At 38.6% G+C, this 27,984-nt stretch overlaps 1 protein-coding gene and 1 pseudogene across 9 annotated transcripts in view; one reads left to right on the forward strand and one right to left on the reverse strand.

Annotated features, from left to right (window-relative positions):
• Positions 1 to 27,984, forward strand: part of MEGF10 (multiple EGF like domains 10) — a 421,346-nt gene that overhangs the window by 263,707 nt on the left and 129,655 nt on the right. For 2 of the 9 annotated variants that reach the window (XM_071209743.1, XM_071209733.1), the window contains exon 2: positions 27,463 to 27,545. The exons of the other annotated variants lie outside the window; for them this stretch is intronic. The gene's annotated coding sequence lies outside the window, so the exon portion shown is untranslated. The remainder of the gene's footprint in view (positions 1 to 27,462; positions 27,546 to 27,984) is intronic. 9 annotated transcript variants of the gene reach the window in all.
• On the reverse strand, positions 219 to 27,970 carry LOC139440001 (tigger transposable element-derived protein 1-like; annotated as a pseudogene).

Genomic DNA, 27,984 nt, shown 5'->3' on the forward strand with positions numbered 1-27,984 from the left:
GACTTCCATGTCAGAAACCAAGAGTTCCACCTCTTGCAAGAATCTCTTCTGTCACTGTCTCACCAAATTGACATCCAGACACTTCCTGACCTACAAGCCCCCGAAACAGCATGCTCAGGGTTTGGGAACACCCTACACAGCAAAGATCCCAGGGATTGCCGCAGCCAGGCCTCCAGCCCTAGGGGGAGGGGCTCCAGCCAGAACCTCTGACCTCCGTGTCAGAAATCCAAAATTCCACCTCTTGTAAGAATCTCCTCGGTCACTGTCTCACCAAATCGACTTCCAGACACCTCCTGCCCTGCAGGCCCCTGAAACAGCCCGCTCAGAGCTTGGGAACTCCTCAGCACAGCAAAGCCTTCAGGAATCACCGCCGCTGGGCCACCAGCCCCAGGGGGAATGGTCCCACTCACAACCCTGACCTCTGTGAAAGAGACCCAAAATTCTGCCTCTTGCAAGAATCTCCTCTGTCACTATCCCACTAAATCGATGTCCAGACACCTGCCCTGCAAGCACCTGAAACAGCCCAGTCCAGCAGGACTCCAACCTTACTCAGCCGCTTCTTTGCAGGAGAGATTATGAGGTGTATTCACTCAGATACCATCTTGCCCTGCCTCCAAAGTCTTTTTCAGCCAAGGGTTTCCAGAGAAACAGAACCAAAAAGCCAGAAGGAAATATAAATATGCATGTATATATATGTGTGTGTGTGTATATATGAATGTATATATATATGTGTAGGCATATGCATATGTGTATATAAAAACAGGTTTATTTAAGGAATTTGCTCATGAAATTGTGGAGACTGACTGGCAAGTCCAAAATCCATAGAGCAGGTGGCAGGTTGTAAATTCTGCCAAGAGTTTTTGAGTCCAAAATGTGTAGGGGAGGCCGGCAGTCTGGAAATCCTTCCTCAAGACTGTGACATCTACTCTTGTCTGAGCATACATACACACACACACACACATACATCCTTTTGGTTCTGTTTCTCTAAAGAACCATGACTGAGAAAGAATCATTGTCAGGAGAATATGAGGTCACTGAAGAGCCTGAAACAATTTATATTTTGGGCTGTTTGTTTCTGAACAATTGATCTTCTAGCTATTTCTTTCATAAGATGCAGCCAGATTGGAAGTGGAGAGAATGTGAAGGGAGGACAAATAATCGAGGCCAGCCAGCCTAGCAGCACTTTGCCTAGGCCTGGAGAGGCAAGGTATTTCCTCCTGCTGAGGAGAAAAGAGCCTTCTTCAAGCAGGTGGGTTACTGTGCCTGAACCCAACTGAGAATTCCGGAGCAGAGAGTACCTCAATATAGTTGAGTCAGAGGGTCAGCTTTTATTTTGATGAAGACCAACCTGGAGCAAAGGCACATTTCTTCTACCATAAAAACAGAAAACCGAAAGCTTGTGATGTAGAGCACTGCCAAACTTGTGCTGGGAAAAACAAAACTTTGCCTTTCTTTCAGGACAGTATGTAAATGATGCTTTGTAGTTCTGTTTGTGCAGCCACTGGGGACTGTTCAGAGAGCCTTGCTGCACACAGCCCTTCACTGCTCTAGAGAGTAATTTTTATGATCATGATCATTCTGTAAGCCAGTCCTGTAGGTCCAGTTGTCACCTCATAGTACAATTGACTCTGGTTGAGGATATCACTGTGATGTTATGAAATACAAAGATCTTCTGAAAGTGATCAACTAAATTAGCTATTAGAATGTCAAGTAGGCAGCGGACTTGGCCCAGAGGTTAGGGCGTCTGTCTATCACATGGGAGGTCCACGGTTCAAACCCCGGGCCTCCTTGACCTGGTGGAGCTGGCCCATGCGCAGTGCTGATGCGCGCAAGGAGTGCTGTGCCATGCAGGGATGTCCCCACGTAGGGGAGCCCAACGCACAAGGAGTGCACCCCCTAAGGACAGCTGCCCAGTGCGAAAGAAAGTGCAGCCTGCCCAGGAATGGTGCCACACGCACGGAGAGCTGACACAACAAGATGACACAACAAAAAGAAACACAGATTCCTGTGCCGTAGACAAAGAAGACGCAGCAAATAGACACAGAGAACAGACAACTGGCAGGGGGTGGGGGGGGGGATAAATAAATAAATCTTAAAAAAAAAGAATGTCAAGCATGTGGTATATGCTTATGTGTAGCCTTTTCCCTAAAGGACAGAGCATTGGTTTTTGGGGGGATTTTCAAGTATTCAGGTGTGACTGTCAGAAACATTAATACTCTCCATTCAAAGAGAATTCCTTATAGCTTGAGCTAAGGAAACTCCTGCCTGGACACAGAATTTGAAGAGCATTTTCATTTCTTGGCCAGGTTGAACTGTTTGTGAAAATGAGGTCATGAAGTTAGGACCGTCTGATGTGTGGATCCATTCACTGGCACATGATGAAGAACACAGTGCTTTTATTGGTTAGTGGCTGACTGTGCCCTCTCTGTTTCCTCTCATGGTATATCAGTAAGGGTTCTCCAGAGAAGCAGAGCCAATAGTATAGGTAGATAAATAGAGAGATAGATATAGATCCATGTACATATATATACACATGTGTATGTAAGAGATTTACTTCAAGGAATTGGGTTATGTCATCGTGTGGGATAGCAAGTCTGAAATCTGTAGGGTAGGCCAGCAGGCTGGAAAGTAAGACAGGAGTTGATGCTACAGTTTTGAGGCAGAATTCTCCAGTTTTTTTTTTAAGGCCTCCAACTGATTGAATGAGGTCTGCTTGCATTATTGAGATTAACCTCCTTTACATGAAGTCAAGTGACTGTAGATGTTAATGACATCTACAAGAAACACCTAGATTAGTGTTTGATTAAATAACTGGGAATTAGAGCCTAGACAAGTTAACATAAAAGTAACCATCGGAGATGGTAAGTATGTCAGGCTCTGTCACTGCTGAAGAGGGTAACAACTAAGCTGCAATGGGCAGATGTTCAGTATAAAGTGTTAGTGAATGAAGAAAGGCCTGTGGAAGCCAGGTGAAATTTGTCACCAAGTTCTAAGAACAAGTTCTTTAAAACAATAGCAACCTCCCAATTGAAACAGTAAATACGTTGTTAAGAGTTGGAACCATCACAAGTGAAACCCCAGGCTGAGCAAAACCCCTTCAGTGTGGCTTCTTCTAGGTGTACTCTCAGGGCTGTCAAGAGACCATCCAGCCTCTTTGCCTGGCACCCGCCACTGTGCCCATTAAGGAAAAACCATGTGTGGTGGCTGGCCCAACCATTCTTTTTGACCTAGCAGTTGTTGGCAGCTGAGCAGCTAGGGAAAGCAAAGTTGCTTACGGGCTGTCAACATCAGGCCAAAGTAATTGTTGAAAGCCCAGAGGGGAGCCCATGGTTAGAGGAAAGAAGTCCAGGGGAAGCAAAGCTCCTTAAGAAAAGAGATTCACTTTTTTTTTTTAAGATTTATTTTTATTTTATTCCCCCCCTTGTTGTTTTGTGCTTGCTGTCTGTTCTCTCTGTCCATCTGCTGTATGCTGTGTCTGCTCATTTTCTCTTTAGGAGATACCCGGAACCAAACCTGGGACCTCCCATGTGGAAAGAGGTGCTTGAGCCACCTCAGCTCCCTGCTTTGTTGTGTCTCTCATTGTCTTTTCTTTGTGTCTCCTTGTTGTATCATCTTGTTGCTTCAGCTTGCTGTGTCTGCCCACCATGCCAGCTTGCTATCTTGCTTGTCTTCTCCAGGAGGCACTGGGAACCGAACCCAGGACTCCCGTGTGGTAGGCAGGAGCTCAATTGCCTGAGTCAAATTCCCTTTCCCAAGATTAACTTTTGTGAACTTTCACTTATTCACCCAGTTCAAATTTTATCTTAAATACACTGTGTGCTAAGTTGTGGGAGTTGGTAGAATCATCTCAGTTTGAAGCTCCAGCATTACTATGTGCATAGCTGACCACTTTTAGAATTGCATTGACTTGAGGTAGTTTTGCAATTCCTGTGCAAATGAAAAAAAATGACAGTCATGCATATATCAATGTCAGTGTCATGAATCCATTAAAGTTTGTGGTTTGTTTTCTTGTCTTGTCTTTTCTTTCTCTGTCCCTTCCCCTCCCCTCCCCTCTCCTCCCCTCTCCTGTCTTAAATGAAACAATTACTTCTAGAGTATGGGGAACATGCTTCCCCTTGAGCTCTATGAGGTAGTCCAGCATAGAGAAAGAGCACTGGGCCTGGAGCTAAATGTCAGGCCTTAAGTCCTAGTCTGCCATGCTGTTTAATCTCAGGCACCTAAAACATCCTGGTTTGTAGAACAATGGGATGAAAAAGGCCCTTTCCAATACCATGAACTTGATGCCAGGAAGCCCCTGGGCCTGTACCCCAGGCTGTAGGGGTACAGCTGAGTGGCCAGTGGGAATGGGCTGGGCGAGGCCCCACACCGGCAGCACCTAGAGCAGAGCACAGCTTTGCCTGAGTTGGCTGTCAGGCATGGCCACCAAGCCAGGCACCAACTGGAAGAAGCACAACTGTGTGATTTAAAGAGTTCGTTCTTTCTACTCCCTTCTATGCCCTAGAGGAGCTGAGTATGAGTTTTGGGGCAGCTGTTTTCCTGGGGGCTCTTCCTGTGTGTTGGTTTGTGGTTATGGCATAGGACTAACGCCGACATGTGGAACTCTGTCCTGTTAAAGCATGACCTTTACAAAGTTTCAAAATTTAGCTGACTCAGATCAAGTCCAAACGTTCTTCTGTCCACCGATGTCTTCTTTTCCACTCCATTGTAACACATCTTTGGGGAGATGTGTAAAAATGAATCGTTCTCTCTTTCCCTCTCTTTTGAACTTAAAGACAGTTTTAAAAATTAGCTTATTTCCAGTTTTAAAAATCTGGTATCTGCTTTGATTCCCTAAGGGAAGCTGAAAACAGAGTGTCTGGTGATGGCCTGGAGCTGTGGTTCAGGGGTGTGGTATGTTAGTCTCAGTCCTGCTCCAGTGGGTAACAGAGTACCAGGACTCTCTAATCCATGCCACATGCCGTGACCTGAGCAGAACCTCAGGAAAACAGAAGTCTTGCTGTCTTCTCACGGAGCAGTTGCTCAGACTCTGTTGTGCAGCTGTGGCCTGCTTTGTTGGGAAGTGCAGCGTGGCTTGATCTTTTAATCTCTTTTCTCCTTATAGGTATTATAAATAACAACTGGTCTGTAGGAGTACCTGCCAGAGAGGATTTTTATACTCAAAAAGTGTTGTTTTGGATAACTTTAACTTCATTGGCAATTAGAGGGAAGAACTGAAAGCTGAAAGCAAAGTTACTTTGTTATGACCCAGAAAATCCAAACTGAGAAGTAAAGAATTGAAATCAGGAAAGGAAAGTTCCTTTAAAATCTCCAGTGCTGTTGAACTTCTCTGAGAATGCAAGGAGCACAAACAGGTCCAAATCCTGAAGACCATTCACTCCAAGTTAAACAAATCAACCAAAGTTTTTAAATTCAGGCAGGCAGTAGTTGAGAGATTGATTTCTGATATTGCAGAACAGCTTAAAAAATATTTGACCCCCTTTGGTTTCCATTTGCGTAAAGTTAAGAGAAAGTTAAATCGCTCTATTTTGTTTTCTATGTCTGGGTCTGGAGTGATTGTCATCTGTTTTAGAGCTCTGTAGGAGAGCAGAGGTGCCCTTCTCTGAAACCTGCATGAAATTCTGGCAGGCCATCCCTTAGAGAGGGGCGAGATGGGACCAGGCTGACTCAGGCTCACACTGAAATGTTATTACATTTTACTGACATTTCTCTCCTTCCTTGCTCAAGTTCTAGCAACTGGATTTTGAGTTCATGCATGATCCATGAAAGGATACATGAACATCTGTCATAATCAGGCAGGAGAGTAGTGAAAGGAAGCAAATAAGGAGGCCCCTGTCTCAGGCTGACATTTGCTGCTTACTCATTGAAACTTGAAGTTGACTTGCTTTTTGATAAAGTCCATAGCTCCTTTCTCTATAATACTACAAAAACCATTGCTTGTAGAAATTTATCTTTTGGAGGAAATTTGCTTTGAGATGGCTCTTTTTCACTAGTTTGGAGAGTGGCCTTTTTGTAACTTCAGAATTGAGTGATTTCACTTTCACCATTCTCTGCCATCCCTCTTCTTCCCTTCTCCAGTGCCTTACAAAGGCTCATTTATAGATAAACAGAAAAGAGAGAGTAAAGGAAAGGCTTAGTTTGAAGAAGAGAAAGGCCAGGTTTCTGAAAAGTCTGGGGAGTGGAAGAGGGTCCTTTAGCCATTATGACAAAGAGGAAGTATATGATACCAAACTGGAGTGCCAATTGTCTGAAAAGGCTGACATCTCTTCTGTAAAGCCCTCTTTTTCTCAGGCTGAAAAGACTGTTGGAAAATGGACTCTCAGTCCTCATACCAGGTACAGAAAGAGTTGTTCCTTATCTGAAACTTGGTCAAGTTTAAAGATAATGTCTCTTAAAGCTGTTAATTCCATTTTATACCACATATTCCTCTTTTATTCTGTGTTGTTAAGACACTCTTTGTAGCTTAGTGATCCTTTCTCTGCCTCTGAACTTCTCATATCCTACTTGCTCTTATTTCTAGATTATATTCTGTGCATAAAATCACCATCAATGGTAACCACAATCCAAAACACTATAGATAATGATTGATACAAAAAAGCATCTAAGGAGTGCATCATAAATTTATACAATCTCATCCTCTAAGAGAAAATTAATATACATACCTTGGAGATATTGCAGGTTCAGTTCCAGACCACTGCAGCAAAGTATCATGTGAATTTTTTAGTTTTCCCAGTGTATGTATAAGTTATGTTTACATTATACTGTAGTTTATTAAGTGTGCAGCAGCGCACTTATTATGTCTAAAAAACAATGTGCAGACCTTAACTGAAATGCTTTATTGCAAAAAATGCTAACCATTATCTAAGTCTTCACCAAGTCTTAATCTATTTACTGATGGAGGGAGTTGCTTTGATGTTGATGGCTGCTGACTGATCAGGGTAATGGTTGCTGAAGGTTGGGGTGGCTGTGGCAATCTCTTAAAATAAGACAGTAATGAAGTTTGCCACATGCAATGCTGTATGATAGCATTTCACCATAGTTGAACTTCTTTCAAAATTCAGTCAATCCTCTCAAACCCTGACACTGCTTTATCAACTAAATTGATAAAATACTCTAAATCTTTTGTTGCCATTTCAACAATTTTCACAGCATCTTCACCAGGAGTAGAGTCCATCTCAAGAAACCACTTTCTTTGCTTGTCCACAAGAAGCAGCTTCTCATCCATTAAAGTCTTATCATGAGATTGCAGCAAGTCAGTCACCTCTTCAGGCTCCACTTCTAATTCTGATGCTTTTGCTATTTCTATCACATCTATAGTTATTTCCTCCTGAAGTGTTGAACCCCTCAAAGTCATCCAGGAGGATTGGAATTCACTTCTTCTAAACTCCTGTTAATATTGATATTTTGACCTCCTTCCATGAATCATGAATGTTTGGCATCTAGAATGGTGAATCCTTTTCAGAAGGTTTTCAATGGACTTTGCCCAGATCCATCAGAGGAATTGTAATGTATGGCAGCTATAGCCTTATGAAATATATTTCTTAAATAATAAGGCTGGAAATTCGAAGTGACTCCTTGATCCATGGGCTGCAGAATGGATGTTGTATTAACAGGCATGAAAACATTCATTTCAGTGTACAGAGTACTTGGGTGCATTGTCAAAGAGCTGTAATATTTGAAAGGGATCTTTTTTTCTGAACTGTAGGTCTTAATAGTAGGCTTAAAATATTCAGTAAACCATGTGGTAAACAGATGTGCTGTCATCCAAGCTTTGTTGTTCCATTTCTAGAGAATGGGCAGAGTGATTTAGCATAATTCTTAAGGGCCCTAGGATTTTCAGAATGGTAAATGAGCGTTGGCTTCTGTTTAAAGTTACCAGCTGCATTCGCCCCTAACGAGATTCAGCCTGTCCTTTGAAGCTTTGAAGCCAGGCATTGACTTCTCTCCAGCTATTAAAGTTCTAGATGACCTCTTTTTCCAATAGAAGACTTTTGTCTAAAGTGAAAATCAGTTGTTTAGTGTAGCCACCTTCATCAATAATCTTAGCTACATCTTTTGGATAACTTGCTGCCATTTCTACTTGCTGCTTCACCTTGCACTTTTAAGTAATGGAGATGACTTCTTTCCTTAAACATCAGGAACTGACCTCTGCCAGCTTCAAACTTTTCTTCGGCAGCTTCCTCACCATTTTCAGCCATCATAGAATTGAAGAGAGTTCAGGCCTTGTTCTGGATTAGGCTTTGGCTTAAGGGAATGTTGTGGCTGGATTGATCTTCTATCCAGACCACTAAAACCTTTTCTGTATCAGCAATATGGCTAATTCACTTTCTTATCATTTGCATGTTCACTACAGTAGCACTTTTAATTTCTTTCAAGAACTTTTCCTTTGCATTCACAACTTGCCTGTTTGGTGCAAGATGCCTAGCCTTCAGCCTATCTTGGCTTTCAACATGCTGTCCTCACTATGCTCAATCATTTCTAACTTTTGATTTAAAGTGAGAGATGTGTGACTTTTCCTTTCACTTAGAGGCCATTGTAGGGTTAACAATTTGCCTAATGCAATATTGGTGTTTTATTTAGGGAATAGGGAGGCCCAAGGAGAGAGAGAGGGGCAGGGAACAACTGGTCAGTGGAGCAGTCCAAACACACACACCATTTATTGATTAAGTTTGTCATCTTATGTGGATGTAGTTGCGTGCCCCAAAGCAATCTGTAACCTCAAAGATCACAGATCATCATAACAGATAAAATAATAGAAAAGTGAAATATTGTGAGGATTATCAAAGTGTGATGCAGAGACATGAAGTAAGCACATGCTGTTGGAAAAATGGCTTGACACAGGGTTGCCACTAACCTTCAATTTGTAAGAAATAAAATATCTGTAAAGTGTAATAAAGTGAAGCACAATTAAATGACATATGCCTGTATAGAATGCCTGAAGGATACTCTTCCTTATACTTGATGGTTCCTGAGGAGTGTATTTACATGGCATTTTAGTCTTTTCTCATTATTTATGTCATAACCATGAATTTCTGAGCCACTGGGCTGTTGTTTAGACAAACTGGATTAGGTAAGTATTTCTGTATTTCCCTACCTGTTGTGTGTTCAGATGTGAGGTTGTTTGCTGTACAGTTTATGTTTGTTATGTCTGCTCTGAAGAGTGGTTTCATGTGCCAGTAATTGTCCCTATGTGACTATGTGTACTGAAATTTGAATTAGGGATACATAGAGCTGTGAGGTGCCTGGATTTTTGCGGTTTTAAAAGGTGAATCATGGAACATTTAAAAAGGCAATCTTGTTGAATTAACTGCATTTTACCTACATTAAGGAATTGAAGGAATACATGAGTAGCTTTGCCAGAGATGAGGAACGATGGCTATACATTTCTCTAATGTATATGTTACAGAATGTGATATTAAATTCCTAAAATCTCATTTGACAGTTTTAAAAAAATAATCACCTTTGTCAGGGCCTAAGACATCCAAGCCACTGAGCATCTAGACAAATTGGCTTCTCGGTGTTGTCTGTTGGCTGTATTTTTAGGTCAGAATTATCTCAAAAGCTAGAAAATGCCTCTAATTTGCAGCATCCCATTTAAATTCCTATTTTTATTGTCTCCAAGTAGGCATCATAACAAAACCATAGTTCAGATCCTCCTTGTCTCGCCTTGCTCCTTCTCACACTGTGCCTTTTTATCATGGACTCCACAGAGTGTGGTTTGATCTCCAGGGGAGGAAAAGAAGCAGAAGCCAGAGCAAGGATCCCAGGTCCTGCATCTATTGTAACCGGCACCAGGAAAAAGTGTCTTCAGCTGGTACAGGGGCTTGTGGACACCAGGCTTGGCTTGTTTGCCATGGATATCCTGGTTGTAACAAAGACCGACCCCACTCAGGCAGTAAGTGGGAAGCTGCTTTTATGGGGAGGCTTTTTTGGCATGGTATCCCACATACACTCCAGTCAATCACGGTAAAGTGCCTAATAACAGATGTGGTAATTAAGCCTGAAGAACTCTGTCTCTATTTTTCCATTTTTATTGCAGAGAATAACAAAGTACCTCATTAAACTTCCAATCATGCTGATTTTTGAATTGGGCATACTGGTGTCATCAAAAATTACATCTCTGGAAGGGCTTGTTTCTTAATTCCCTATCAGCCAAGGGTGCTGCCAGGAGAAGGTTGGATCAGTTTTGGTGAGGACAATTACGTTCTTTTAGGGCTGCCCTGTGTACTCCAACAACAAGCCATATGCAGATTCCGAGAGTACAATCAGATTCTTTTGAGTCCTTGGATATAAACAGTTTTAGTTTTTGCATGCTTGTATTAATATAAAATGCTCCCTGATTCTCTTAGGTTCACATTACACTGCTTATAGCAAGAAATTGACTTTAGCTTTCAATCTTAGAAAGGTTTCAGATAACCTGAAACCATGGCAAATTACCATATTTTAATAGGATAAATTATCTTGGAAAAATTTTTAATTACATCTGAAAAGGTCTGTCTTTGATTGTGGCAGTTGCTAAGTCAAATGTCTTCATTAAGGTTGTTTTTCTCTTTTTTAATGATGCATATGAGCCTAGCTCATCATTAGAGGAAATGAATCTGAGGATTTAATGACTTGGGACAGGTAAAAGTGTATGTTCTCAATAGTAAGAGAACATGACTCATAACTCTTCTGAGCTCTTCTTGGATTGTCGAGACCAAATTCTTTGGACCATGGGGTTATTGGAAAAGGCAACTGAGTTATATCATGGAGATGATTTTTAATTTCAAATCCATGCAGCCATGGGCATAGAGATTTTGCCAGAGGATTTTATTTCAGGTATTTTGAAAAGGGCCTGGATCCCACTGTATAAAATTGATTCATTTCCTTTTGCTTAATACCTAATTTTGAGTTTTTCAGGATATTTCCAGGGGAATTTCTAGTTGACTAGATTCTTAAATTTAGCTCTCTTAACTTGATGTGATGAAACAAAATGGTTCACAGAGCAGACATCAAAATTTAATTTAATTTTAGTACTTGTATTAATGAAGCATAAATTGACCTGTTCATCTGATTGGCTCTGTATAAATAATTTTTGTGTATTTAACATAGTACACAAAAGTATGCACAATACATATAAAGCAGTCCTAATCTTATAGCATGTCTTATTTGTTTACTCATAAGACACTTATAGTTATAATTCACTTTTTCCACCTTTATCTATTTCAACATTTTCTGTCTTTTGTTGCAAACTATGTTTCTTGCCAAATGGGAAAGCAAGCATGTGCAGACTAAGATTTTGCACTTTAGAATTTATTTTAAGAAACCCTCCCTCTATACACCTTGCATCTAAAAGTCATACCTTCTGGACACAGTAGGAAACTTCTGTGGCCAAAGCAAAAGACATTGTTCTAAAAGGAAAGCTTTTCTTTCAATAAGATTCAGCATAGTTTTCCTACATTTTTCCATATGGATAGCTCATGTTATAGTTCCAGTTCCGCTGTTGGAGGAAATATTTCCATTAATTCAGGGAACAACCTGTAAGATGAATTGGAAACCTGGCCAGGCCAGAGCGGCCTAAGCTAAAGCGCCATCTTCTGGCGGAATTGATCACTCGAGGGATTGTTTTCCAAAGTTACCCAGGGCTCCCATATAAGGCATCTGTTTTTCCCACTTATGGGTCCAACTCTCAGTTATTTCTCTCTCTCACTCCATCCCTGTGGTCTCATATCTACCCTCTGCAGCTCACAGGATACGATCCCCTGACTTCCCCCAGCCTCTCAGATCTTTGCCAATATGATGTCAGTATCACATGACCTCATAGCCCTAGTTTTTTATCTAACTCAGTTAAAACCATTTATTGAACTGTTATGTTCTTGCAGATGGGGAGATAAGTAAAAAAGAGTGAGGATTGGAAATGAGAGACAGGACTAAGATAGCAGCTTTGCTTTCAAGGAATTGGAATTAGTCATATCAAAAGATGATTAGCAGCTCAAGGTAACATTACAAGTCTCAAATGAGGGGTGTGGAGAGTTGGTTCCAACAGAGACTTCTATGCAGTTTTCAATGAAAAAATTTGGAATATTTGTACTTATGTCCTGAACACATCATTAACTAGATAGAGAATGAGAACTAAATTATTGCAAAGAAATAAATAAGTTGATCAAAAAGCTTATTAGCAGGATAGGAAAAACATGACCCATGTATCTTCTGTAGGTTCTTCATTTGAGATAGTCTTTGTGTATAGTTTAAATCCATTAGATTTTAGTTTTCCTTCTTAAAATTAAATTATTAGAAAGTTGAAAACCTTGAACACCAACAGCAATATAGTTTATGGGAATTGCTTCTTCATAAAAAGAAATTTATTGTATTCACTGTGATGGGTAAACCTAATCTTGGTTTTCTGCTATCTGTAGTTCCCAGTATTTACAATAAAGTCAAGATGTTGCTATTAAAGATTTTGAAATGGAAGAAAGAGTTGAGGGAGATAATTTTTAATACAGGCAAGGGGAAATTACATTTCAAAAGGGCAGAAGGGAAGAGATTAAGGAAAATGTCATAAATTGTAAAGTCTGTGTTCCTGCCTGGTTCAAGACTCATTGCTTTAGTACAAATACCTTTAGCTTCCTTGGTTCCAATTCCCTTTTAAAGAGTGATATAACCTACTTAAAAGTATTATTCCCTGTGAAAGCTGGGATATTTTAATATTAACATTATAGTTTATTCTTTCTTAACATTATACTTAGTGTATATTTTCATTTCCTGGCCTCATTTGCATAAAATACAAACACTTATGTACATTTGGAGTCCATTAAATTTTTCTTTTACTTTTAGTTACAATGTGATCTTCATCAAAGAGCATCAAGGACCTTTGTTATTTCTCAAAATTAAACCTTAAAAATACATGAATCCTTTCTTTTCCTTTCTGTCTTTCTTCAAGCATATTATTTTAAATCACTTTATGATTGAGTCTTTCCCTTTCCTCAACTGTATTTATATAACAGTTCATGAACATGTTAAAGCAACTTTACCCTTTATTACTTGAGGGTCATTCTGGGCTGATTGCAGATGTGGTTTCTCTGGTGAGGTTTGCTGAGACAGACAGCAAACCCAGTCAGGCCCCAGGAAGCATGCTTTTTCAGCCATGGGGACCTGATGCTTCAAAAAAATTCTTAGCACAGCAAAATGCTGCCATTGAGCATTTGGTTCTTTTGGTCTGGTGTCCCTGTCTCTTGTACTGTGGCTTTGTAACTTCCAGCAGGTCTCTCTCTCCTGACTCCCTTTGCTGTTCCCAGATCCATGCTCACAGTCCCTTGCCTTGCCCACAACTGGGATGAATTCCACATCCACAAAAGTCATGGCTAAAGGCAGTCATACCATTGACTATGGGGTGCAGTGATGCTCAGAGATGTACTTACCAGGTGCAATGGATGTGTCACAATGATGGGAGAGAGTGTTGCTGTGGGGGGAGTGGGGGGTGGGGGCGGTGGGGTTGAATGGGACCTCATATTTTTTTAATGTAATTTTTAAAAATAAATAATTAAAAAAAGAGAATATATTGGTTAAGTACATATTAAAAAAAAAAAAAGAATAAGGAGGAAGTCAATGAAAAGAGTGCCTTAAGCTGTTAAATGAATTTACAGAATAATTAAATATTGAGCCCTTGAAAGTGCCCAGAGGTTCTTTTCAGAAACTATTTAATTTTTTTCTCTAGTTAAATATTTCTCAAGGAAGACTTTCCTTGTTTTCTCATATTTATGATCACTAGTATTAGAATCATTTCTTTCAACTTCAGGCTTTTCAGTGCAGTTGTATAGCTAAGTAATTCAAAGGGATAATCTTGGTTTCCCATTTCTTCCTTTTTATATTGCAAAATGTATTTCAAAAGAACTGAGTTCATATTCTGAGCTTTACTTTTCCCTCTGTGTCATTAATTCAGTCAGTCAATCAGTAGTCAAATATTATTAAGGCCTCAATATATATAAATCACATGTAGAGATGCACAGTGTACAGTTCCGATCTTAAGGAGGTCACAGCTCGTGGACGGATGAGTAAGAAAATGGTGACAAAGATCACATCATCTTCTCCCAATATGTATCAGGGTGTTATGGGAGCAAAGAAGAATGATGTGTCCTCAGCCTGAGAGCTCTTCTAAGATGAAGTGACATTTGGTCCTTGAAGAATGAGTAAGAATGAAGTCGACCAGATTGTTAAGGGAATTTAAAATGAAGGAATAGCATGGCTTAAGACATAGAGGAGTGAGAATATGGACTATTGCGAGAAATTCAAGTGGCTGAGAATTGCTCAAGTGATGTATACATGTGAGAGATTAGGTCACCTTGAGTTTCAAAAGCCTCAAATGCCAGTTTGGACTTTACCTTGAAGGCAACTCTTGAAAGCTTTTAGTTAGGGGAATTTGTGCTTTGGAAGGATTGGTGGCAGTATGGAGGATGAAATGGAAGTTGAAAGGCCTGGAGGTGAGGAAAGCTATGCTGCAACCTAGGGGAATATGAGTCTGTCCTGAACTGATGAGAATGAAAAGAAAGTCCTTCCGTGTGTGTATGAGGGGATGTAAAATTTCTAGGTTGACTTCTGGGTTTCTGGTTTCTGGCTTGAGTGACCATGTAGGAAGTAGCACCACTAGTTGAGATAAAGAACAAAAGGAGAGCAGAGTGGAGGAAGGAGGAAAGTGGGTTAAGTTTGGTTTATATTGAACTTGGGAACTGGGTGGGACATCCATATGTAGATGTACGATAAGCAAATGTAAATGGAAACAGATTGTTTTGTAAAGTGCATTGGTAAAAAGGACAAATTGTTCAAACTCAAAAACTAGTAAAAAATTAGTTATTTCTGGTCATTGGTTTTAATATATTGATAGCAGTTAAATCTACTTGATCTTTACAATAAAGAATCAAACTAAGGGATCAATTCTATTTACTTGTGTGCTTATAGTGAGAATAAAATTCGATTAATGATAAATGATAGAGGCAAAAGTTTCTCACCTCTTTATTTCACATTCCAGTGTTAAAATTAACCTTAAAAAAAACTATTAAAACTTAAAAAAAATTTTTTTTTTAGATTTAATTTTTATTTATTTCTCTCCCCTTTACCCCTTCCCCCAGTTGTCTGCTCTCTGTGCCCATATACTGTGTGTTCTTCTGTGACCGCTTCTATCCTTATCAGCGGCACTGGGAATCTGTGTTTCTTTTTGTTGCGTCATCTTGTTGTGTCAGCTCTCCGTATGTGCGGCGCCATTCTTGGGCAGGCTGCATTGTCTTTCATGCTGGGCGGCTCTCCTTACGGGGTGCACTCCTTTCCTGTGGGGCTCTCCTATGTGGGGAGCACCCCTGTGTGGCAGGGCACTCCTTGTGCGCATCAGCACTGTGCATGGGCCAGCTCCACATGGGTCAAGGAGGCCTGGGGTTTGAACTGCGGACCTCCCATGTGGTAGGCGGACACCCTATCCATCGGGCCAAGTCTGCTTCCCCCATTAAAATATTAATGGCTTTTTCAGGAATAGCTAACCAAAAAATTGGTCATCCCCTCTTAATGGATAGAAATTTTTGCTGAAATATAAAAGTAAACTATTTAAGGTAATAAGTGGATATAGTTAGCACCACTGGCTGAAAATGATTTTATAAGAAATTTGGAAATTAGAAAAAATTGCCAAATGATGTTTTTAAAAGTTGGAGATCATCCTAGACAGTACAAAGATTAAAAATACATGAAGTAAGAGTTGAGAACTTTTGCAACAATTTTGCATCAGAAAATTGACTTAAACCTGAAAAACAAAAAGAAAAATAACTAACAAACAACATTTCCAGCAAGCAGACCAAACATGCCAGGCTGAAAATGAGCTAAGGGGAAAATTAAAATACTAATAAGCCTGTAAGAGTTGTAAAACTATACCCAATTTCAAATGAACTCTAAGTCTTCCCTCCAGAACTTTTAAAAAAGTAAAAGTATTTTAAGATACTTAAGAACTGCACAACTGCTTCATGGTTCATAAAAATTACCAATCCTTGAGAAACCTGTGACTTGAAATACGCATTTTTTCAATAGTTTTTTTTTTTTTTTTCATTTGTCCTATTCATTAATTCCAAATCTTGCTGGAGAGTTCTTACTAGTCTTAAATGTTTCTCTTCTTTAAACTAGTTTTTCTTTTCTTAAATTCTCTTTTCAGGTCCACATTTTTGACTCTTCTCTGTAATTTTTGTCCTTTAAGTTCATTCCTTCATTCACTCACTCACTTATTCATTCATTCATTTTGTACATCAACTCTGCCATGTGCTAAACCAATGATACACCAGAAAACCAAAAAAGTCATTCATTGCACTGAGGAAAATTGGGAGGTGTCAATTTACCTTCCATCAACTCCTTCATCATGTCCATTAGCAAAACTTTTACAGAGTTCATACCTAATCTGCTTCTTCACAGATCATGTAGACAGAATTCTCTGAGATCCTCCTCCTTGGAATGAAAGGAGGCCTTCATTAGATGCCTAGTAAAGTCTTTGGCCATTTCATCAATTTTTAAGTGTTAAATTTTAGATGTGCCCTTGAGCCTATTATTTCTATATTTTTACCCTATTAAGAGTGGCATTAGCCACAGGGGAAAAAAACATAATTGCATCTTTATTATCTTTGTGTATATCAAGTCACATTACTGGGCAAGACAAACCAATAGAATATTGAATTTTGATCCAATATTGGCCTAAGATGAAGTTACTTAGGAAGTAGTTTTGTAACCTTAGACATACTTAATTTTTTTGGACCTCAGCTTCCTCAGCTGTAAAATTAGAGCATTGGACCAGGTTCCTGCAAAAGGCTGTGCTCACACAAAAGTTGATGAATCTTAAGGCATTTTAGAGGTCTATGAGAAAGTCAAGTGTTTCTAGGCATTAAAGCTGCTTTACTGGATGGTTTTCTGAGAGGGAAATAAAGCAGAAAGTGAGTGGCCTGTCAGAGATCAAAGTTTGACACCAGGCCAGGATAGAATTTACCTAAATTGTTATACCCTCCTGCCCCTGTGACATCCACATCCTGGCTCTCCCTAAAAATGGTAGAGAGGGACAAATGAGGAAACCCAGGGAAATCAGAAGAGAGGATTATAAATAATGTAAATTAAGGAAGTAGTGTGGAGATTGGCTATTAATTTTCCCATCAATATGAGATTGTTCTCCAGCTATTATCCAGGGTCAGACGGGGTCACTTCTTGAATAAGAGATCTGTCTAGATACCACAGGAAGTGGTTTGCTAATTCAGCATGTGGCACTTTATCTACTAAAACAAGCCCCTATTTTAAGTCTCATAAAGTTGGCGTTTGGGTTGTGGCTTCTGGCATTTGTGTATATAAGTGACTGGTGAGGAAGTAGAGGTGGGAGGGAAGGCTGCCCAAGCATCTTCTGAATGCAGCTTTGAATAATTACGTTCTTACGCCTACTTAGACTTCCCTAGGAGTTTCCTCACATTTGTCTCAAATCTTCAAAGCTTTTGCTCATGTGGGTTTAAAGCCCTAAGGACAGTAGTGTTCGTACTCTTGGGGCTATGCCTGCTGCAGGAGATACCTGTGGTTACTCCACATCCTGGTCTGGGTTAGAGTGGCTCGGAACTGAGTCCACTGGGAGGAACAGCAGCTGAGTAACCACCACTGATCATTTGAAACATCTGTAAAGTATAAATGTGGAAATATGTACATTTTCTAATTCAGATCCTCAGTTGTGACCAGGAATACATTTGCATCTCAAGAAGCACAAATTCCTCCAATATACAAATAAAATATTATTTTAGAAAGACTGTGACTATTTTACATAATGGAGAGGTATTTTGACTGGGAGTTAAGAAACCTAAGTTCTGAGTTCTAATTTTGGATGACCCGCAAACTAGCTCTGTATCAGGGTCAAGTCATCCCAACTTGGGTCTTCAATGATCTCATTTCTGAAATGACAGGATTTTGATTGGCCCTGTAAAGGCTTTCACCTGTTCTAGTGCTTCTTAGCATAAGAGCTTCGGGAATCTCAGGACAAATGCATGTTGTAAACCTAAAGCATATGGCCTATTATCAAATAGTCAAAAACAAGAAAGTTGGGGATATATGCTTGTGTATGAATTTGCCTCAATTTCTAGAGTTCTGGATAGATTCAGCTGAAAGATTTTATATATTCTTGTTTTCATAGAAATTCTTCTCCTAATATGGAGTTTTCTTCCTTAAGCAATGACCTTATGAGGAAAGGAGGGATTGATTTAGATTGCTCAACTATGCCCTAATGGTGGGTGAACATCTCAGTAGTGAAGTTTAGTGGAATAATCCAGAGCTAGGAGAGCAGATGACTTACATGTGTCCTCTGACATTGCAGTTATAGGGACAGAATGAGTGTCCTTATCCTTCCTCCTAAAACAGCATGCACCATTGGAAAGGACCTTCCTGAGAGAGGGATCATGCAAATTCTAATGCCTCCCATCATTGTCCCTGTCCTTTCCCCACTATATGCAAAGAAAGACCTTAAATTCTGATGATATTAAAGTACCTTGCTGTGCATGGTTCCTTTTTCTCTTTAACATCAGAAATTATATTTCTTCTCTTTCTTCATATTATAATTTGAATTTTCCTTTCTAAAGGAAATTGTCTTCTTTTGTCATTTATTCTGTTGGATATTCAAATTGGATATTCATTGGGATTTTTCTGCTTGTATTATGTTAGGAGTTTCATCAAACCTGAAGTCTTGCAGCTTCTCAAGTCAGTATTGTTGGTTAAAAGAAAGAAAGAAAGAAATCAATGTCTTCCATTCTTCTTCAAGTTGCAAATTTTCATTCATTTTTCCTAAATCCATTCACTGATGGACTGCCTGAGGTCTCATGAGTGTTTTAATATTTTACCTTGAGTTAGTCTTAAACCATGATATTCAATGCCATTCATGAACTAACTCTAAACTTCCTCTTCTACTCATTTTCCTTTTCCTTTTCTTGCTCTAGACAACTTTCCTATTTGCCTTCTGAGAAGTTACCTTTTCTTCCCTTGCTCCTACTGGTTTCTTTGCCTGTGATTCCTATGCTCCATCTACCCAGCAAAATCTGCCCCTCCTTAAAGACCTGACTCCTTTTCTGGAGAGTCTTCAATAATGCTGTCTCTTATCTTTCACCCACTAGTTGGAAAATACTTTATGAACTCCCATACTTATTTCGTATCTTTTTAAAAAAAATTTTTTGACCCTAATCACATTTTAAATGGTCTCGTCATTACTATCCAAAAGCTACAATTTCCATATGAGCCTGTAAACATTTTGAGAGCAAAGATGGCATTACCAATGTTTACAGAGTGAAGGAACAAATATTTGTTTTCCAGCAAAGGCTTTGAAAACTTTCCATGTGAAAAACACTATTAGGACAATTGATGAAATTCAAAATAGGTCTATGGATTAGATAGTAGTATAGCATCAATATTAAATTAAATGATTTTGAAAATTGTACTGTAATTATACAGGTGAATATCCTTACTCTTAGGAAATCCACACTGAAGTATTTAGAGATAAAGGGTAATATGTACAAATGACTCTCAAATGCTTTAAATATATGTATATATTGCATGTATGCATTTGAAGCTAGAAAGTGATAAAGAAAATGTGGCAAAATATTAGCAACTAGTGGTCTGGGTGAAGGGTTTATGGGTATTTTTTATTCTTGTAACTGTCAACTAAATGTTAATTTTTTTTGACGTAAAAGTTAAAAAATAAAAAAATGCTATATACCATTTAATCAGAGATAATCATAGAAAACCAGTTCAAATGCAGAAAAATAAAGGGAAACATTTGTGGATAAAAAAGTAACTCAGAGAAGACTCTGAAGCCATTCATTTAATATTTTGTATATGGCCTATATAGCACAGCACATGATGAACTTTCCAAGGTATGTTGAGATAGGCAGATTCTTCTGGATAGTCAACAGCTAAGTAATTAAGGATAAATGGCAGGATAATCTGGAATGGCGCTTTGAGTAGAAAAGAAGCAGATATACCTCAAAACATAGGCACTGTGAGGTCATGCGTGGAAAAGAAATTCAAAATGTAATTAGTAGATGATGGACTCTTACCAGGTGTTATGATGTAGAAAACAAGATTTTAGAAAATCATTGCAGCTGGTTTCTTCTGTGTGCTACTGCTACTAAAGAAATGATGGGCATTATTGGGAAAGAGTTCAGAAGTAAAACATTTTTATATAGAAGTACTTAAATATAGGTGTCTTAGTTATCTATTGCTAGATAATGAACTACTTCAAAGTTTAGTGACTCAAAACAATTGATTACCTCACAATTTCTGTGAGTCAAGGATCTGGGAGTAGCTTGGATGGGTGGTTCTGGCTTAAGGTCTATCAGACTGTAGTCACGGTTGGCAGGGGCTACAGTCATCTGACGGCTTGTCAGGGGCTAGTGGATCTGCTTCCAAGATGATTCACTTCCGTGGCTGTTGGCAGAAGGCCTCAGTTACTCTGTTTATCTTTCCGTAGGACTAAGTGTCCCAGTGACAAGGCAGATGGTTTCCCACAAAATGGGTGATCCAAGAGAGCAATATGGAAACTGCAATGCCTTTTATTACCTATGTTTGGAAGTTATATGCTGTCATTTCTGTAATATCCTGCCATTATATAAGTCTACTCTATTCAATGTGGGAGGAGATAACACAAACAGGGATCATTGGAGTCCATCTTGGATGGAGGTCAGTTACCACAGTAGGGGATGATAATGGTTGCCAAAGCATAGTTTTTGTAAAAAAAGAGAAGAAAAGGCACCCAATTCAATGGAAGAAAATATTTGAAAATATTTTTGTATCTGATAAGGGTTTAATATTGATGATATGTAAAGAGATACTACTACTCAAAAGGCAAACTACCTGATTAAAAAATGGGCAAAAACTTTAATAGACAATTGTCCAAAGAAGAAATACAAATGGTGAATAAAACACATGAAACAATGTTCAACATCACTAGTGATTAGGGAAATGCACATCCAAACTTCAATGAGATTTCATTACATACCTATTATAATGGGCATTATTGTGAAGTCAGAAAATTACAAGTGTTGGAGAGGATGTGAATACATAGAAACACTTATCCACTGTTGGTGGGAATGTAGGATGGTACAGCCACTGTGGAGGACTGTTTGGCAGTTCCTGAGGAAGTTGAATATAGACTTGCCATGTGACTTAGCAATACCACTACTAGGTATATACTCAGAAGAACTGAGAGCAGTGACATGAATAGACATCTGCACATTGATGTTCATAGCGACATTATTCGTGATTGCCAAAAGATGGAAACAACCCTGGTGTCTATCAACTGATGAATGGATAAACAAATTGTAATGTATATACACGATGGAATATTATGCAGCTATAAGAAGAAGTAATGTTGTGAAGCATATAACAACACAGATGAACCTGGAGGACATTATATTGAGTGAAGCAAGTCAGACAAAAAAGGACAATATGGTATGATGGTGCTATTATGAACTAAATATATTGTGTAAATTCATGGAGTTAATTAGCTTATAGATCACTGGAAGATAGAATGAGGGTAGAGAATGGAAAGCTGATGGTTAATCTGGGCAGATTTGATAAAAAGGTTGTAAATTTTTGGAAATGAATAGAAATGGTGAAAGCACATCATAGTGTTTATAACTAGCCAACCTATTATATAGGTATGACTGGTTGAAAGTTAAAGTCTAAGATCATGAATATTACTAGAAGGAAAGGGAAAACATGTAAAATGGGATGGGCATAATATAGAGAATCCTTATATGAAATATGAATATGGATAATACATATGTAATGTTTACAAAATTTAAATAAAACTAGAGAGATGGAAACAGAATAACAACTATGTACAGCAGGGGAAATATTGAGAGTTTGAGAGGTGATGAATTTATCTGCTTTTTGTTTATCATTATTATTGGAATAATGAAAATGCTCTTATAATGATTGAAATGATGGTGAACAACTATGTGATTATACCAACTACCATTGATTGTACACTTTGGATGGATTATGCTTTATTAATGTATATCAGTAAATCTGATTTGTTAAAAAAAACTAAAGCAAAAAAAGAATGAGTGTGGATATTATCAAGGTATATAAAATCATGAGACGTTTAGGAAAATAAATATAAATTTATTTACCAAATTTTGGAACAAGAAGCAGTGTTTGAAGTTTTCCTAATAAAGATCTGTACTGTTTTCCCAGCAGGAGATCGATAGACCAGGAAATATAATTTAAAATATAACAATCCTATTCTGGGATTCAGAATGATTTAAACCAGCTCTCCCAGTCATTCTATTATTTTTCCCATTCATCATATTCAAAACCTCAGCTTCGTTTCTGATTTCACCCTTGCCCAAGACCCCTGCGGCATTGAGTCCTGCTAATTCTTTCTTTTATTGATTTCTTACATCCATCCTATTCCCTAGGCAACCCCCTAGGGCAGGCCCTTTCACCTCAACGTGAGTGCAGTAGCTGCTGGACAGTTTCTTTGCCTCCAGTCTCTGCATCTTTTATCAGATTTTGTACACCTTCTCTGTGTTAATCTCCAAAACACCTCTTTTATCAAAGAATGCCTCCTGCTCAAACACCTCAAATGTATTCAATCACATGCAGGATAAATTAGTCTTAACTCCTTAGCCTGTTGCTCGAAATCCTTTATCACTGAACACTACCCAACTTTCTAGCTTTACTTGTCACCACCCCTTATAAAATGTCCTGCTCTCCACCTCCAAAGCTCGGATGACACTTTTCTCTTTGCCTTGTGGCCACTCCCCATGGTTTCTTTTTTTTTTTTTCCTCCAGGTATGATGCAGCGTCGTTCAAATCTCTGCTCTGTTCTAATTGACTTCAGAAATTCAGTGTATGGAGATACTAACCAGCTGTCATAGAGTCAATGAGATTCCCTGTGTGGTTAAAGCCTCTGTTTTTTGGCCTCTTTCATGGGCCCTTGCAAGTCATATTGACTTTTTCCTCATCTTAAAACCCTGACAATTCATTGTTAAATGGATCATTTAGTTAATAATCATGATCTACTTATAATTTATCTTGCCAGTAGCTTTTGAACATTCAGAGCAGAGACACCATGATTTATAAGTCATGGTAGTCCCGATTGTTCCTCACTGTAAGGGCCTTAATGAGTATTGTTTGTGGATTTTTTTCCAAATGTTTGTGGGTGATAGATTCATAGGAATGTGGCAAAGTACTTCCCAAAGATGGTGACACGCTGGCAACCAGGATCTTTCTCAGAATATCCCTTAATGTTCTGTAGGGAAAAATAGTTGTGTTGCCTGGTATATTAGCCAAAGGAGTGCTGAAGCAAAGTACCAGAAATCTGTTGGTTTTTATAAAGGGTATTTATTTGGAATAAAAGCTTACAGTTATAAGACCTGAAAGAGTCCAACTCAATGTACCATAAGAAGTACTTTCTCACCCAAATCAGTTGCCTCGTGAGGTGTGGTCTCTGCCTGGTCTCTCCTTCCTTCTTCTTAAGGCTCCTTGGGCCCAGCTTCTTCGATCTCAGCTGCGTGCTGCCATAAGACTTCTCTGTCTACCCGGGACTGCAGGATCGAAATTCTGTCCTTTTCCATGTCATGACAAAGTTCTCTCCTCTGAAATCCATGAAGCTCTTTCTCTTTTCTCATGTATCTTCTTCTGTGTGTCTTCTTGGGTATTATCTGTTTCAACCCACCAAGGAGGTGGGGACTTAACCTGATTTATATATAACATTTATCTTGTGATTATAAAAACCTTGTGATTTTATGCCTACCCCCTAACCTGTTTAACATCTTTGAAATTTTGTGATCGCTAGACAGCCCCTTCATGAAGGAAACTGAGCCAGCCACACCCCAATTACTCATTCATAGACCTGCCTATCTTAGAATACTATAAAACTATCAGAATTACTGCAGTTCCAGGAGACAGGTTTTTAGGCTGTTAGGTCATCAGAGCTCCTTGCTATGCTCTATCAATAAAAACGTTTTCTCTTTGAAAATCCTGATATCTCACGAAGCTCACTGGGCATATACCTTGTTTTTGCTCAGTATTAAGGACAACCAACAAGTGTTACCCTTTCCACAGCTTTAATACCCTGAAGCTGGATCGTTAAGACTCTTCACAGGCTCAAGTCTCCAGGAAAAACACAGCACACTGCCTTTCTGCCACATTTGGGCAGTGTTTATCTGAGTAGTTCAAAGGAAAAGCTAGCACAACCTTTAGATAACATGATAGATTGGTCAAGTGAAATAGGCAGCTCTTGATACCCAGGAAAAGATTTTTGGGAATGTGGATGTTCCTAATCAAGAAAGAGTTTTTATTTAGAGGACAGTGGTAGAATTTTATGGGTAGGGAAAGAGCTTGGGCAAAAGCTGGTCAAGGGCCCTTGAGTTATTTATATGTGTGCACTTAATGATTTATGGAAAGGAGTAGATTTTAGAACCAGAAAGAATTGTCAGGAATTATTTGTCCCTCTGTTATTGCAGAAATAAATGAGTAAATGAAATGCCCCATTATTTATTTTTCCTTACACTGATAAAGAAATTACAGTGTATCATCAGAATCCAAACTCCTCTGTAAGGATTTTCTTTGATTTCTATGGTAAAATCGGCAACGCCTGCCTTCCCTAAAGGAACTTTAGCAACGTGTAGGTAGCAAGAGTTAACTATGCTGGCTGTGTTTCCTCTTTCTATTAGAAATACTTTAGCATGCTAATCAGTTCTACTGATTTTCTGTTTTGATTTTCCATAATAATTAAGTAAATGACCTGGAATGCAATCAAGTTTGGCACTAGGGGGTTCATGCAAATGACTATTTTTTGCATTTTAAATTTTTTAAAATGGAACCATAAGGAATGTTATTTGAAGACTAAGACTCGAATGGGAGTGGATGGGAGGCCAACACCTAAATTAGAATTTTGTATATATTCAAAATGTCTATTTTAATGAGGCAAATCACCACTGTGTTGCCTTTTTCATTGAAATAATGCTTTTTTAAAAAATTGTTTTTTGTTTTCATTTGAGCTCCAAGTGGAAGATTATAGTATGAGACATGATGACACAGCTTAAAAGAGAGAAATCAGGGAGAAAAATGTATTGAACTTTTTCTTCTTTGGAGTAGGCATAAAGGAATATAAAGTACCCATGTTTACCTCACCAAAACCCATAGAAAAAAAACAAGCAAATAGGAAAAGATTAAATGTATTGCCCTATCAATTTCTTATTTGGACTGTATATCAAATGTCTTTATTAAAGAGGACAAAGCAAAACAAAAGGACAATCCATGTTTCTGAATATAGTGAATGTTGCATTTCTACGGTTCTTTGTAGTCTGTATTTGTGAAATACCATATTTAACATTTGAATTATTTTCACAGAGAGTTTAGCCATCTTATTATATGAGTGTACATTATCCCTGCATCTTGACCTAGCAATTCTTTTTGCTTTTTACATTTTGTTTTCTAATGTAGATTATTCTGGAACTCATTTAGCTTTTTGATTTGGAAAGTGCTTTGGTAATAAGAGATCAAGTGATATATATTTTAAATGTATATTGTTATTTTCCCTTCCATAAATGCCATCTGCAATTTCTCAAAGCAGTTTTTGATTTTTCTGTATGCTGGCTTTTAAAAGCAATGAGATGACCAAATTTTGTTTTTCTGCTGAAGAAAATAGGTTAGAATCTTCACAGTGCAATTCATCAAGAACAAAGCAAGAAGGGAAACCAGAAAATTAGTGTTAAATTTTTTTTGTATTAATTAAAAGAGAGCACATAGCTTTTCTTTTTCTTGGAGTTTGATTCATTACTTGCGGCAGTTTCTAACTTTACAGACTAAACGTTTCTAACTAGTAAATGGATGGTTTGAGTCTGAGATGGTGACTCAGGATATAAACTTTCCAATTTGGGATAATTGTGAGTATCGAGATGGCAGATTACTACTTACCAGCCTTCGTTTTATTTTTGAGGGATGAATGAAAGGTAATATACATATTTCACACTTCGTTGAAACTGAATACTTATCTTGACATAGATAAAGCAACGAGGCAGAGAGATATTTGCCATGCTTACATGTTACTACCAAACAGACTAAAGATTTTCATTTGTTTTGATGAATAAGGAAAATTCTAGCTGTATTTTACATATTTCCAGCTGTAAAATGGAGATAAAATCACCTGCTTAGGTAAATTGCTGTGAAGAATATATAGATAATACACACAGAGGTTCAGCACGCTATCTGACACACAGCAGTCAGAATTATATTATTGTTTATTATTATCACTTTGTTATTTTTAAATAATTGTTAAATGGAATAGCCTTAGTTTTACAGTATTCAACTTCAGATTTTATTTTATTTTATTTCTTAAAGATTTATTTTTTATTTATTTCTCTCTCCTTCCCTCCCTTTACCCCCCCAGTTGTCTGCTCTCTGTGTCCATTTTCTGTGTGTTCTTCTGTGACCACTTCTATCCTTATCAGAGGCACCAGGAATCTGTGTTTCTTTTTGTTGCGTTATCTTACTGTGTCAGCTCTCTGTGTGTGCGGTGCCATTCTTGGGCAGGCTGCACTTTCTTTCACGCTGGGCGGCTCTCCTCACGGGGCACACTCCTTGCATGTGGGGCTCCCCTACAGGGGGGACACCCCTGCATGGCATGGCACTCCTTGCGTGCATCAGCACTGCGCATGGGCCAGCTCCACACGGGTCAAGGAGGCCCGGGGTTTGAATCGCGGACCTCCCATGTGGTAGGCAGATGCCCTACCCATTGGGCCAAGTCTACTTCCCAACTTCAAATTTTACAACTTCATGATAGTTAGCCTATGAGAGTAATTTGAACTACCTATAGACCATATTTTGGTTACCCTCTTATGCTTTATAAGTTGAAATTATTTCGTCTTGATTGATATCCCCTTTTTAAGGAGGTTACAATCTCTCTTAGTGGTCTAAACTCGCTCCTAATTATCCTCCAAATTCATAGTATTTTTTCCTTATTCCAAATCAAACATTTTATTTCGTGTTAGCCTTTGGTCAGAGAAAACTTTTTATGATACATTTGGAGGCAATCTCATTTTAAGATTGTCCTTTTGACCAGTTTTGAAGAATTTAATTTTTTCTCATTTGATCTTTCCTTCTTTATTCCCTAAGGTTAGATTTTTGCTGCTATTGTTAATTATGTGTTTGCAAGTTATAAGGAAAACTTATCTTTTCCAACCTCAAGATTATTATTCAATAAATTCAGTTCCAAAATACTAAAAATGTTTACCTCATAGTGTAGAAAGTCAATATAGCTTCTCAAAATGCCTGCTCTCTACTTTGGTCATATAATCTGGCTCATTGTTACTAGTTCCACTAATTTACCATCAGGCAGGTTAATGCTTATTTTCTTTTTAATTAGTAAATAGATCAGCTAGTTCTAGTTCTGTCCATTTTTATAATGATTAGATGCCTGACAACTAAACTTTTCCTTCTTACTAGGTGCTTGCTAAGTTCCCAGAGGGAGAGAATCAGCATATAAGTCCCATGCCTTTACAACTATTACACAGCAAGCCTGGCACATAGTAGGTGTTCATTAAATACTTGTGTTCAGCTTCACTTGAATATCTGTCTCATAGAAACTTCAAACTTGATACATCTAAAACAGAACTATTACTTCTGTGCTACTACTTCTGTGCTCCCGGTCTTAATGAGGAGCTGTTATCCACTCAAGGGGCTAAGCCAGGAGCCCTTTCTCCCCTTTACTTTCACATTCAATCACCAAGTCCTGTCAGTTGTGCCTTCTAAAAAATCTCCCAGGTTTGTGTCATTCCCTCCAACCCTAATGCAACTTACTGGCTCACCTGTTCTCCCCTAATAGTCTTCTCCTGTGGTTCACAGCCAGAGTGATCTTTTTAATGTCACCTGCTATAATCACTCTACCTCTTTGTGGCTCCCCGTTATCAGATGAAAGTTCACGTACTTTACTATGGCTTATAAAATCCGTCATGATATGCCCCTGTT

This window comes from Dasypus novemcinctus, chromosome 2 (genome assembly GCF_030445035.2).
Source record: "Dasypus novemcinctus isolate mDasNov1 chromosome 2, mDasNov1.1.hap2, whole genome shotgun sequence".
NCBI classification, from domain to species: domain Eukaryota; kingdom Metazoa; phylum Chordata; class Mammalia; order Cingulata; family Dasypodidae; genus Dasypus; species Dasypus novemcinctus.